This window comes from Phyllostomus discolor, chromosome 6 (genome assembly GCF_004126475.2).
Source record: "Phyllostomus discolor isolate MPI-MPIP mPhyDis1 chromosome 6, mPhyDis1.pri.v3, whole genome shotgun sequence".
Taxonomy (NCBI): Eukaryota; Metazoa; Chordata; class Mammalia; order Chiroptera; family Phyllostomidae; genus Phyllostomus; species Phyllostomus discolor.
The window spans coordinates 132,127,512-132,142,464 of record NC_040908.2 but is presented as its reverse complement, the minus strand read 5'-3'; positions in this window follow the sequence as shown (position 1 = coordinate 132,142,464).

Below are 14,953 nucleotides of genomic sequence, written 5' to 3'. Positions count from 1 at the left end.
TTTTAGGAATGAGAAGACAAAGGCTCGGAGTTGGGACCAGCCCTGGTCTTCTGCCACAAGACCTAGGTACTTCCTGATACACTGCACGTGACTCTCCAAATTACATTGTTCTTGGAGCATGTCCCCTGGACAAGGAAGCAAGGTCACTGCCAAGGGAAAATGAAAAGGATCCTGATAAGGACACTTAGAAGTTCCTTCAAGGCACCTCGAGGACTAGAAAGAACTCTGGAAGGGGTGCATACATAAACCAGGAGGATTGCTCCCCAAACTAAGACTGTCATAGATAGTCCCCTGTTGCTTGTTTCTTTTTTCAAGCTTTGTAAATATTCAGAACAGGTGGACCTAAATAAGGACAAATGCCATCTAATTTGAACCTGAACTCCTGCCTCACAGACCAATGCTTCAGTCAGTTTGTGAGGAAAAACAATTATTACACTCCAGCTAGCACAGGCACTGGTGGATGAAGCAGCATTGGTGGCACAATAGTTTATTGGCAAAGAGATGGGAGGTTTGCAAAAAATCAATTTTGTTAAAAATAAACAAACTATAATTCTACCTTCCTGATGAGAGAACACTTCCAAGGCAAATGAATAATGGCACGGCATTTTAGTTTCATCTTTACAACATATTACCTAATACCGGAGGTCGTGGCATGGCATTCAAGGCCCCCCTCGATCTGCCCCTGCTGATCCTTCCCCCCTCACTATCTGCCCCTTCTCGGAGTGAACCTTGGCTGTGGCAGTGATGAGCTGCTTCCTGTTGCACACATTCCTGATTATTCCTCAAGAGCTGGTGCAGCCACCACCCCACCCATGAGCTCTTTCAGACACTCCTTCCTCAGGGCCCTCACAGAACCGGGTACAGCATTCCATCAGTGCATACATGAACCACATTACTCACATGGTTTTGCTTCTCTGTACTCTGAGTCTTCTCAGGCTATAACCAAAGTACCATAGACTGGGTGGCTTGTAATAACGTTTAGTTCACATTCCTGGACACTGGGAAATCCAAGATCACAGCACCAGCAAATTGGGTGTCTGGTGAGGGCCCACTTCCTGCTAGATGGCTTTCTGTTACAACTGTACACGGCAGAAGGACCAAGGGAGCTTTTTTGGGTCTCTTTTATAAGGGCACTAATTCCACTCATGAGGGCCCTGCCCTCCAGACCTACTCCCCTCCCAAAGGCCCCGCCTCCTAACACCATTAGGTTGGGCATTAGGTTTTCAACATGAATTTTGAAGGGACACACACGTTCAGACCATAGGATTTGCTAACATTGATGGAGCATTGGCAGTGTGTCGGGAGTGTTTCTAAGAACATTCGCATGTATCATAACAGGCCTTAAAATACTCTCATGAAGCAGACGTGATTTTTATATTCCCATTTTACAAATAAGGAGATCAAGGCACAAAGAAGAAAGGCAAGCTTTTCAAGGTTAACAGCTTGTAAATAAGTGGTGGAGCCAAGACTTAAACTCAGGCAATCTGACTCTACACATCTAACACTGTCCTATATTTTTGTGTCTCCTTTACAAAACAACGGGACCCAGGGCCGGAGGCAAAGGAAGTGCTTAATAAGTGCAAACTGAATGGCCCTGGGCTGCTGATGTGTAATATCTGCTTTTCTAATACGGCCACCACGGTCACAAGCCCTCGGACTGGAGGCAGAGAAGAGAGGCAGCCCGCTTCTCAGCTCCCTTCCAGGACCACGCCTGGACACACCGGCAGTTCCTGGTCCGGCACAGATGCCCTCGATCTTTAAAAGAACGTCCGCATCCAAAAAGGTAAATTGCTTCAGGGAATGACAGGTTACTCCTCTCTCTCTCTCTCTGAAGATAGAAACTCTTCCTTCAGCCCAGAGGGACTTAGTTGGAAAAAAACTGATTTCACGCTTTGCTGAGTGTGATTGTCCTTGAACACCAGAGCGCATTATCTGCCTGCCTGCGCGGGCTAAGTGCGAGGACTGCTGTGCCCGCGGTTCAGGGGGCGCAGCAGGGCCATCTGTGGGGGAGATCTTGGATGTCGAGCATTCGCTGGTCCCCCAGGAGCTTGGGAAGAGCAAAGCCAAAATGTAATCAGCTTTTCTGGCGGTAACACTACTTTCTTGCCCCTTTAGTCGTCCCTATCGCCGCCCACCCACAGTGACTCCCCTCCCCTGGCACCGCCCCCATTTTTCCCTGTTTCCCCCTGGTGCCACAGACCTGCCTGTCCCCTGCAGTTTCACACTCATGTAAGTGTATAAGTAAAATTTGCCAACGGGGGAGAATGGAGGGGGTCTTGCAGTGTGTTGTGGAAACCTCCCAAGTGCTATTATCTTCCTCTATAGCGTTGCATGGTTTGGGGGACCAGAAAGCCATCCAGCTCCACTGCAGTGGATGACACAGCTGTCTTGGAAGTTATAAGCTGTTCCTTCCAGGAGCTGCTTAAAAGAAGTCCCCCCTTTTGCCTTCTCTTCCCATCCTCCTCCTCTCTTCCTACCCCTCTTCCACTCCCCCATCAATTCACCATTTATTTGTGTTTGCTATAATGTCAGGCACTGTAGTAGGCTCTGTCAATAACTTATCTGGATTAAATCTTCACCACCACCCTCTGAGACGGGTGAAGTATTTTCATTTTACATAAGTCGAGAGACTTGTTCAAGGCCCCGGGACTAGAGAGCAGCAGTGGTCTTTGTTTCCAAAGTCCCTGCTCTTTCTGCTCTCCTGCGCTGCCTCTTGCTGGGGCCAAGTTCCTTTGGCCAGTCCTCAGTCTCCATTCCCTTTAATCCCTCCATAAAGCCCTCCCTGCTGGTTGCCTCTGTTGGCTCTCTTCCTTACTTCAGAGTCTGCTAGATCAAGTTGCTTTCATATTCCTGGTGTTGCTTATGGGCAGCCTTGACCACTTTCTATAAGAAGAAACAGTGTGGTCCTTAAAAAAATGTATTACTTAGATTTAAAATAATTTAAATGTCTTATGCTGCTTAACACATTTCACTTTGATTCTATAGCTGCCTTTGCTGCTGCACTGCTAGCTAAGGGAACAGGGGCCAAGGTCGTCTGTGTAGCCTTCAGAAGGCTTTATCCAGAGACTAGGGCACTAGGGATATTCAGCTCATGTAACTGAGCAAAGGGTAACAGCAGAGTATGGAGTACAGGCTTCACAGTCAAATTTAGTCCCAAGTCTGATTCTACCGCCACCACATCCAGCTCTGTGACCTTGAGCAAGAAGCCCAACTTTCTGAACCTTTGTTTTCAAAATGGGGAGAATAACAGCACCCACTCAATATTACATAAGAAATGCACACAAAGGGATTAGCATACTCCCATAACAGAGGAAGTGCTAAATACACATTAAGCCATTGTTACTATTGGTAATGAGTCATTGTATCCTGTCTGTCTCTGACCCTTTAGGACCATCCAACATAACTACCTAATCACCCAAGCCTATCTGTGGAAATTCTTTTGTTTATTTATTTTTAGAGAGAGGAGAAGGGAGGGAAAAAGAGAGGGAGAGAAACATCGATGTGTGAGAGAAACATCAATCAGTTGCCTCTCACACCCCCAACTGGGGACCTGGCCCACAACTCAGGCATGTGCCCTGACCGAGAACTGAACTGGTGACCCTTCAGTTTGCAGTCTAGCATTCAGTCCACTGAGCCACACCAGCCAGGGCTCATGGCAATTCTTTTGGAACTTTCTGATTGTTACCACCCTGCTTTCACCCTCGCCGCATTCCCCAACTGTAATCTCTGGTCTCTGCATCCAGCCTTCTGATTCCAAGCTTGCTTCACCCTTGGCACAGGAATTGTACATTGGGTTTCCAGTGTTTGACTTGTGGATGCTTCCTCATGGTCTTGGGCTTGGATGAGTCCTTGGTTCTTCCCAGAGCTTGGGGTCTGATCCTGCCCTAGCTCCAACCAAAGGCTACCCAATCTGCCTTAACACTTCCCATTTCCTATTCACATTCATCCTACCCCAAAAAAGAAATGAGGAAGGAATAAGAGTAGGTGGGAAGAAAGCAAGGAAGGAAAAAGGGCTTCAGTGAGGCTGTCCTGACTCTTCTCTGGCCTCTTTCACTAGTGCCTGAACTGGTGTTGCTGCTTCTAAGATGATTTCCACCCAATTCACCATCCATGTGGTCACTGGAATAACAGCAACAATTAGTCAAAGCATTCACAAACATTAATTCATTTATCCTTCACTACCAACATGTAAAGTAAACGGTAACAGTAACTTCATTTTAAAGATCGGGAAACTGACATGCACTTGCTCACTTCTTTGAGCACATGGCCTGGGGTTGCACCGCAGTAAAGTAGCAGAGTTGAGATCCCCATCAGGGTAATCACTCCGGATGAAGCTGGTCCCTGTCTTTGCATTAGACTATAAGCACACTCTTCAACTGAGGTGTAGGTAGCTTTTGAATCATCCTCTCCAGGTTTGGCTGCTACTTAGGACTGGGCTTTGGAGAGTGTGATGGATACCGGGCCAACAGTATCCATCGCTGCAGATGCTCGTCAAAACACGAGAAAAACATACACACAGACAAATAAGTCCTGTGGAGAAATAGGTATGAAATGGCCACTCTCTCTAGTGGCGAGTGCCTTGGCTACCCTCTCTAGTGGAAAGTGCCTGGCTCTCCCGCCCAAGCAGGCTTTTATTAAACATACCGATACAGTTTGTGAACTATGGTCTGACAAGGAAGATAAAACAAGTAGTTAACTTTGAAAGGGAGTGGCAGATCTCCTGTGGGATCCTGAGATTTTGGGGTTTTATCATTTAAAAAGACTACAGGACCTAAAAGCTTAGTTTCATTTCCTGCCTGTGCCTTCATATTCTAATTAAAGAGCATCCTCCAGCAAGCAGATCTCACAGGGTCTTTCATATTCTATGTCTCAGGCCTGATTACCCCGGGGGCCCACCAACTCTGGTCTGGACTGCACCGCCCCTCTTATTTCTGTAGGCCTGAGTTGGGCAGAGGAGACAAAGGCAGCTGGGAGACTTGGATTTCTCAAGGACTCAGGCTTTGGCAAAGTTGAGGGGGCAGGGGTCTATGTCAATCACCCCTTCATTTCCACAGCCCCAAAACTCCTTCCCTGAGGCCTCCACGTGATCATGCCTGTCTTAGGCAATTCCCCCCATAGGAAATCTTACCCGTCATTGGTTAACTGATCAACCATTGGGGGCCGGCACAGAACAAGGAGCGTTCATACCAGGGAAATAAGTTTTGTCTCCTTAGTGTCTCCTGGTTCAGAGGCCTCTTATTCAGCCTTAGCCACGGGCAGTTGCAGTTTCCTGAGACCAGGCAGGGCGGACCGCAACAGGAGACCATCAGTATTTGTGCAAAGATTTTTCCCCATTCCCCTGCACAAATTTTCCCTTAAAGGGCAGTGAAAATTGGAGTTAGAACACCTTGGGGCTAGAGACAGAGTTAAGACACCCTGCTGTCTTTGCTATCCTGATGCACACACATAACAGTGGGTTCCTGCAGGTCAGAGACTGTCACCCCTCTTCTTGCCTCCCTGACACTCTTACCCAGTGCAGTGCCCAACCCAACACATGCTTGGAACACATATGTACTCACCTCTCCGGATTGTACTGAGCATTTCATGAGCATTTCTTATTGTATGTTAGGTGCTTTTCCAATAAAATCCATCATTATTGTTATTGTTGTTGCTAAAGAATTCTCATGCTGTTGGTAAAGGCAAGGAGGGAGGAAAGCTGTCTACATTCTCTATCTTGCTGGATAGAGGCACAGCCATGTAGAGTTTCTCTTGAAGGGGGAGAGCTGTGGCTTGAAGACCTCTTTATTGTCTAAATTCTGCTTTTCTTGCTCAGACTGTATGGAGAAAGAGCAGTCTGGGGGGGGGTCCCACCTTTGCCCTCTCCCACCTGTTTGTGGCAGAGCTGTCTGGAGCCCACCACCCTCATTCCTTGACTTTGGTCGATAAATAAACCCAGGAGGCTAAGTAGCCAGTATGGGTGTTTGTATAGAGCAGTTGAGGAAACATTCCCAGCACAGAGGACACAGCTGGGGAGGCTGTCAGAACAATCCAAGAAAAGGCAAGGCTTAGTCCTGCAAACACAGCCCCGGCCTGGGCTCGACCTCTGGATGCCACGTGTCACATTCGGTGGGAAAATCAATAGTCCCCTTGTCTGAAATGTGCACCCCTTCTCTTGTTGAACATGGGAAACAGCCAGCAATTGTATGGAAGGAAAAGCCTGTCTGTGAGCTGTCCTCAGAGCATGCGGACAAGGCCTGCCTCCCACTAGCAGGTCAATACTGCTATTGTCTCCCTTCCCTGGGAGGTGATTGTCACTCAGCTCCCAATATTCAGACTCTAGGTTTCTGGATGAGCCAGGGCTGCTGTCTGCACAGCTTTTTAAAGGGAAAAGGCCAAAGGGGCACTTCACTTTGGTTGGTGGAAGCTTGGTGCTACTTGGCTTGTATGAAGACTGTGGACATGGAGAGAGCCCAGGTCAGGGTGGTGTAATGCACCCTTTTTAGATCTCGGCTGCCAAGACCTATTGCCCAGAACCCTCTGAGATGCAGAGAAAAGGCAGAGTCTGAATGTGGGAGTGAGGAAGCTGGCCTGGGTGTCAGTGAGTTTGCTACACAGGAACTTAGTCAGGGCCACAGCTTTCTTATCCATAAACTATGTTCCTAAACCTCTGGGATTATAACAGGAGGCAAACAGCTTTAATTGTCAGAACTAAATTTAATTAACTGATAACGACTTTCAGGAACTATTACATCGCAAAATGCTCTGATGCTGGGTTCCAGCTCAGGGGGAAGAGTGGTGCAACCAATTAGGCCCAATTGTGAAGAGTTAGGACTGTTGGAATATATGCCCCTCTCTGCCTTCTAATGGCCATCAGGGTTACTCCCCTGCACGGATGCCTCCCAGGGCTCACTACTATCCACCTTCATCCACCTCTATTCCCACCAGTGAAAATATACATCGTGGCTCAAGCCAAAAACCTAGATGTTATCATGAACTGCTCCTTTTCCTTTTCCTCCAGATATGGGTACTCTATAAATCTTTCCAGTTCTACTTTCTCAAGATCTTTTTAATCTGTCCTCTCTTTCCCATCCACACAACCTTTGTCTTAGCTCATTCTCTCACCTCAGTGAGCTCACCCTTCCAACAGGTGTATCTGACTTTGAACTCTTCCCAACTAGTTCAGCACCTGCCCATCACATCCATCACAAGAGTGATCCTAGGAAACCTTTTTTTAAAAATTATTCATTTGAGAGAGGAACATTGATTTGTTTTTCTACTTATTTATGTATTCTTTGGTTGATTTTTGTATGTGTCCTTACCAAGGATTGAACCCACAACCTTGGTATATCAGGATGATGCTCTAACCAACTGAGTTACTTGACCAGGGCCACTAGGAAAGTTCATGTTAAGAAACAGAGTCTACAAGACTTAAACACGGAGAGGAGGAACTCTTCAAAACGTGAAAGACCCATCTGAGATACCTTCAGGCAAGTCATAACTCTTTGGACTCCCAATGACTAATATTCAGCATAGGTCTCATTCCCTTTCTTCTTTTACTGGTTCCCTCTCTCTCTCTATAGATAGATAGATAGATAGATAGATAGATAGATAGATAGATAGATAGATATTTGCATAATTAACTGATCTCCTAAACACCTTCAAAAGCATCCTTATTCGAGAATATGCAGTAACCAACTCAAAAGTATTTATTCTTCAAGCTCTGAAGTCTAAAACAGCTAATAACTTTCTCTTGTTCTTCCAGTAGCCTCATTATCTGTTCTGCTCATTTTACTCCTGTCTACAGAGGAATCAGGTGCCCACAGGAAAGCTTGAGGCAAGTTATGGGTTACTACTGCCCAATGAGTGGGAAGCAAGACATGGCAACTACTGGGACTCAGGGAATTCTTTTTTTGTAAAGCCAACCCTCAGCAGAGGGTCTGCCCTTGCTGGCAGAGAGCGGTTGTAATTTGTTTCAACCAGCTACAAGGGGATGATTTATTCCCTGGAGCAGTAGTAGAATGGGCTTTATTGGCATGTAAGAGAAACACAACATTTTGTAATCAACCCAGCAGATGTCCTTGCCAAGGTGGCAGGAAAGTTCAGTGACTAGACATTAAGCTGTCAGAGTAGGCTGGACAGGTCAAATGAAGATAACACTTGCATAGAGCCAGGCTCCCAGCTTCTGGGGAGGGCTTCAGCCACCTACTGGTGATGGATAAATAAAACAGTTTCCAGAAAGCCTCATGGGGAGAGAGCCAAGGAGCTAATAAGCCACTTTTAATGACAAAATCCAAGGTGTTGATTTTTATTGTAATTGACAAATATGAACCATTGTGCCTGAGTATTGCACATGGTGGGAAAGGTGACAATTATTTTCTCCAATGTACTTATCTGTTTTGATCATTTTGATGGCTCTCCAGCAGCATCCTAAGGCAGGAGGAAAGAGAGACAGAAAATACAGACAACAGGAGGTACGTAGGAAGGCTGAAATGCCCAGGAGGGTGTTAAGACCAGAAGTACTGAGATCCATTACAAGACAATCATCAGTGCTTTTTCTAGGTAAAAGTTGAGTGGATTTTAAGGTAATTAAAAGTTAACATTTAAATTGCAGACATACTTCCCTCCTCTAAAAAAAAAAGAAAAGAAAAAGAAAATTCTTTCTTCAGGGAAGCCTTCCCTTTCCCCAGAGACTAGATTAGATCATCTTATTATGCAAAATCCTTGCCTCCTGTACTTTCCCTTTTAAGCACTTCTCATAATTTTTAACCATACATCTGTATGTTTCCCCATGTATTTAATATCCGTTCTCCCACTAGACTGTAAATTCTGGAGTACAGAACCAGGTTGTCTTTTCTTTCCTGCTCTGTCCCCTAGCAATTGCCTGGGACATAATCTAACTGATAGGGACCGAGGAGAATGATGGACTGTAAGAGACAGGGAGGAAGATGAGGACACGAGGGAGTAATAAAGAGTAAAAAATGGTGGAGTGATAGATGGAAGGTTCAAATGAGGATGAAGAATTATTACAGTGTGCATTCTAAAAGGTTGACAGGAGGCTATAAGAGGCATAGAATTGAGATTTTGAGAGGAGGTGTAGCTACTGGTGGTGACAAGACCTAGACATAGGCATTGGTAGCTGAAGTGGGGTGGGGAAATTCATCACAGGAGGTGAGGAGCTGAATGTCTGAGGCCAATAACTGGCCATGTCTTCTCCATCAAGGTTGGCATTAACAAAGTGATTTCTAATGTCAGGAGTGTATGAAGAGCTGAAGCCTTCAGTGAGTGATGGGGAGGCAGGGAAATCAGTGGCTGACAACAATAAGGAGAGGTACCAGGTGGCATAATCTGATGGCATATGTTTTCTCCATCCATTTTAAACAAATATTTACAAAATGTATATTATATAAGAAGCCAAATTCATGCTATGAATGATGCAAATAAGAGTAAAATATTGTCCCTCTTTTAAGGAATTTATAATTTACTGCCTATAAATGTAAGTAACATTGAAAGGCATTTATTGATTCAAGCATTATTGATGATCTTAGTCTGTGCCAAGCATAACGGTAGGCCTTTAAGGACAGACTCATAGATCTTGCCTTCAAGATGTGTTTCATAATAGGAAGAGAAACCAACAACATAGAAAATTGTAACTCTACTGAACAAATGCTTATATTATGGTTCACACATATTGTCAAGGGGGCACATGGAGGCTCCCTAATCTAACCTTAGGAAAGAAAATTAGTGAATATTTCCTGGAAGAAAATATGCCTGATTTCAATGTTGAAGAAAAAAAATAAAAGGAGGTAATGAGAAGAACAGAGATTGTTATAGAGAGAGGCAATTGTGAGTACAACACATGATGGTGAATGGAAGGGTGATAAATTCTGAGACTTACAAAAAGCTTTGAGTGATAGGTGCCCAAGGGGAGGTGCAGGATGGGGGAGGGGTAGCAGAAGATGAAGCTGGAATGGTATGCAGGTACTAAATCATAAAGATTTTTACGATAGGCTAGGGACTGTGAACTTCATCCTGAAGACTAGTGGGAAACCATGGAGTAGAAGGATGGCACGAGTCTGGATTATTAGTAGCAAATGATGGAAATAAACAAAAAACTCAAAAGAGCTTATGCAAAAACATGAATTTACCAGTCACATTACTAAAAAGTGCATGGGTTAAAGGTGGCTTCAATCTAATCTTGGTACAGGGCTTAAGTTATGTTATCAGGATGGCCCTTTTTTTTTCTTTTGGTTGTGCTCTCTTAAACATTGGTTTCATTCTCCAGCTTTTTGAGGTGATCGTTCTGTGTCTCTGTCTACCCAGAGATAAAGCCAGTAGAAAGACAGCTTTTCTTCCTGATATTTCTCCCTTAAGTCACAGTACTCTTTCTGATTAGACCAGTTTGGTCACATGCCCTCTGAACCAACCACTGTGACAGGGGCTGTATGCTGATTGGCTAGGCTGCTCTCATGCTCCACCCTTTGAAGCAGGATCAGTCCCCCTCTAGGCACTCCCTAAAGAGTGAAAGGGGCTCATGGTTCCTCCACAAAAGGATACTATCAGTCAAACAAATGTGAATGGGTATTAAGCAGGTAGGAACAAAAAAAATGTGTGCTCCAGTCTTAATAAAGATCACTTTTGGTACCATCTAGAAAATGGAATTGACAGGGAAGCCTGGAAATGAGGGTGTTGTAGTCAGTTATTACTTGTCAGATAAGAGATGATGAAAACCTGAACTAAGGCAATAGAATATGAGAAATTTTTAGAATAGAAAAATAGAATTTGAGGGGGGCTGGGAGTCAGGGAAATAAGGAGCCCAGGTGACTTCCAGGTTTCTAGGTTAGACAATAAAACAATTCAACAGAGAGAGAGAAAACTATTAGAAGAGGAGAAGTTTAGGTGGTGGTTAAGGTTAATAACATTAATAAATGTATGAGTATAACATTAATAAATTTAACATAGTTTTGACATATTAAGTTTAAAGCGCCTGTGGCATACTCAAGTGGAGGTTTCCAGGAGGCAGTTTTAAGAGTCTGGAACTCAAAAAAGAAGTCTGAACTGGAAACATGGACTTGAGAGTCTTCAGGTTATAGATAAAGATTGAATCAATGGAGGAGGAGGAAATTAGATAACCCAAGAGAAGTATGTAAAGTAAGCAAGCAAAGGAGCCTAGGAATAAGTCCTAAGAACTCCAAAACTCAAGGGGCAGGCCAAGGAAAAGGAACTAACAAAAATGACTTGGAAGAGACTACCAAAAAGATACGTTGTAACCCAGAACAGAGCATCAGCAGGCAGTGTGAGCGAGCAGCCGTGTGGAGAGCAGAGGATGCCCACCTTCCACCTGGTGTCCTTAGGAGAACACACTGGGAATGCTCAGGAGAAAGGCAAGCTAAGCAGCACCCCAAGGACTGCCTTGTCTTTCACTAAGACAAGAAGGCAAAGGGATAAATACAAGGATGTTGAGAAGAAAGGGGGGACTTGTTTACTCTAGAGTGAGGTTCTTAGAGTCAAAATAGAAGCATTTTGAGGGAAGGAGTGAAGTACAGGGAGATAAAGCCCCAGAAGTGGAATGGCAACTGCAGGGGCTTAAACCTGGAGGCTCAACCAAGATTGAAAGGGTCGTGGGTGGGTGTGGTGGAGATAAGTGATCTCGAAGTTCTAAATAAAAGCTGCCTAAAGTTGTTTTAGTGCTGGTGTAGATTGGTGATATATAAATCAGATACTGTCACTCCCCTGATGCAACTCTTTGATGACTTCCCACTGTTCCTGGAACAAATTTCAATTTTGTACCCTAGCCTTCAAGACCTAGCTGGGCCTGGCCCCTGACTGCCTCTCTAATTTCACACTCAGGCACTCCTCCCCTGTTCCCCATACAAGCACACATTCTCTCTGTGCCTGGGAAGTCCCAAGTTTGCTCCCACCCTAGGGCTTTTGCCCCTGGTGTTCCTTCTGTGTACAGTCTTCTTCCCTTACTCAAGGCTGGCTCTTTCAATTTATTTGGATTTCAGTTCAAGCACTACCTCCTCAGAGAGGCCTCTCCCACCCCCACAAGCCACCTTCTTCCTCTTTACCTGCTTTACTTCCTTCAGAGCATTTATTATGCTCTGGGATGCTTTCATTTATTTATTTCCTATTCTTATCCACCAGCGTGTAAGATCCAAGAGGACATGCCCTTTTCTGTCTTTGGTCACCCATTATTTCCAAGCCTCAGGAACAGAGTCTTGCACAAAATAGGTGCTCCATAAATATTTACTGACCTCCTCTGCAGGCTCTGGATAAAGCTGCGGTATGATTCCCTTGAGTTTTTAGGAATAGACAGGCTGACATATTTTGAAAGGGGAAGTCACTCAAAGGTCTTCAAACAAGATGTCTTTCTCTGGTGTAAATGATTTTGAATATCTTATAACATCTCCAAAACACCAAAGTTGGCTATGAAAGAAAGTATACTGCAAGGTAGCTTTCCAAACAAAAACTCTATTTAAATAAAATATGGCAAACGATGTTCCTCTACAAACAGGTTTCATAAGAAACTATTGCACAAAACAAAAACCACCTACTCTTACCTAAAATACTTCTGGAGTTTTGATTTTAAGTGGAAATTTTACAGTGCTACCTCAGATTCTAACAAGGCTTAATGAGATGATGAACTTGGCAGAGACCATCAAAGTCCATGTCCTGACTATATTTTTGTCATAAAACAGTATTGCCTAAAGTAGAACTCCTCAGAAGAGAATAGTTGGGTGAGATCTGAGTAAGTCTTCCCAGAAAGTTGAGGCTGTAAGAAGGACTAGAGCCATAAGGGTGGTATTTTGTCAAAATAAATCTGCTCAAAATAATTCTGTCAAAATAAATCTGTAGGTGTTAAAACAATTTAAATGGGCTCCTTCTCTTCAGGACTTGTGTGCATTTGGAAATGTTCCTAAACTTTGAGGTGACATATTCATTTCTTTGGCCTGAATACTTCCCAAGAGACAGCCACTAACATGGGTCATAGTATCAATGGTAGTTGTAAAATTATCTGATGATAAACTTAGCTTTGACATTTTGGAGCATCAGGAGTCAGTGATGGGTTGTGAAAGTGTTAAAAGATGGGTCAACATACATAGAAGAGGAAAGGTGAACAGCAAAGACATAGCTTTGATGATCTGCTACCTTGAAGGGCACAGGCTGCAATACTTGAGGTGGACAGGTAGTAAGCAGATTTCATGATAGCTAAGCCCAGAATAGTGCATATTTGAGCATCTTTGGTGTATCCCATATATCTATCAGAAAGGGGTTTTGCAGTTCTTGCTCAGCCATGAGGGTACTGATTTAAGCTGTACATCTTGGACACAGGAAAGATCTTTTTGGTGCACCTGGTTTCAGTCTCTCTAACACTTTAATTTCTAGTAATTCCATGGGGAGGGGGAAGACTACAGTAGCCAAATAGAAAATGCAGACAACAGTTTTCAAATGACTCAAAATTATATTGCCAATCTCAAAGGTAATAAAGAGGTCAAAGAAGTCAAAAGCATGATTTGTGAAAAATCAATATATCATGTGGTGGTGAGTATAGCTGTTATTGACCCAAAATAATTCAGAAAAACACTTCAATATTCTAAAAAAGCTTAGACTCAAGACTTGATTGCATTACTAAAAAAAGGAAGTACTACGTAATTATACAAAGATGAGTAGAAATCTAAAATTTGTAGTGTTTATGGAAAATTAAAAATGGAGTGTTTGTTTTCCCTGAGTTGTTTGTAAATTAATGGCATCTTAGAATTGAAGGTGTTGTAGGATCTTGGAAATCTGATATTTTCTGGGGTGGGTCCAGATCCCTTTTCTTTGTCAGCCCTGCTGCTGTCATGTCACTGACCCCCAGACTGATCCTCGCCTGTCTGCATGACACCAGACACACCCTGTATCACAGTCAATGCCCACCTTGCTCAAAATTTAGTCTTCAAAGAAAAAAGCTGCCAGACTGCAGTTGAATTCTAGTTTTTTGAGGTATCTCTTGGCTCTTCTCCTCATCTGTGTGTACTGTGTGACTAGCTTATGTAACAACATCTATAAAATGCTTCCCCTCCCTTACTACTGTCACTATTGGCTTCAGTATTGTTTGGATTGAGAAGGAAAAAGAATAATTTCTGGGTTAATTATAGCTAGGATGAGTTTTCTCACCATTCCTTACACGCTCTTTTCTGTTCATGTTTACTTCCTATGTCCTGCTTTCAAATATCTCTCAGTAGAATATGGGGTTAAAAAATTCTTTATATTCGCCCCACATAGGAATAAAAGTGTGGTTGCTCAGCTGTTTCCTCAGAAGTTTCTGTATATATAATAAATTTCCTGTTTTAATAAGAAAAAATAGTTTGTTTTTAAGACTTATACATTCATCTATGCCCCTGTGATTTTCTTTATATTTGTAATGCAACTGTTTTGATTTAATATATATTACGTATGTAGAAGTATACATTACATGTGAATCTGTAGCTACTTGACTAATGAACTGAATACTTTTTAAAAAGGACTACATGTTATTCATTCTATATCCCCAGTACCTAATAGAATGTCTATATAATGAGGCACTCAGTAAATATTTGCATATTATGGTTGGAAAAAAAACCAAATTCATTTCCAGTTCTGTGTTTTAAGGTTTTTTGGTTAAAAGGCTATACTTAGCATAAGTCTGAGTTTGTACAGGAGGCTCTTTAGAAGATGCCAGTTTAGGAACTCAAGTTGTTCTCGAGGAGTACTGTTCTTAAACTGGTTCAAGTCACATTTAAAACATTTTAAATACCTTTTGTGAGCATGCTTCATTCTGCTTCAGGAGTCAAGGGGGTAAGCACCCCTTTTAGACAGGGAGTCTGAGAGATTGGAAAGTCAGAGGTTCCTCCTACTTCTAGAGACATCCCATTTTGACACCGTGTAATTTTTCATTCCTGCCATGTAGGAAAAACAACCCAGGAAACTATAGGAAGGCAAACTCACGCATTCC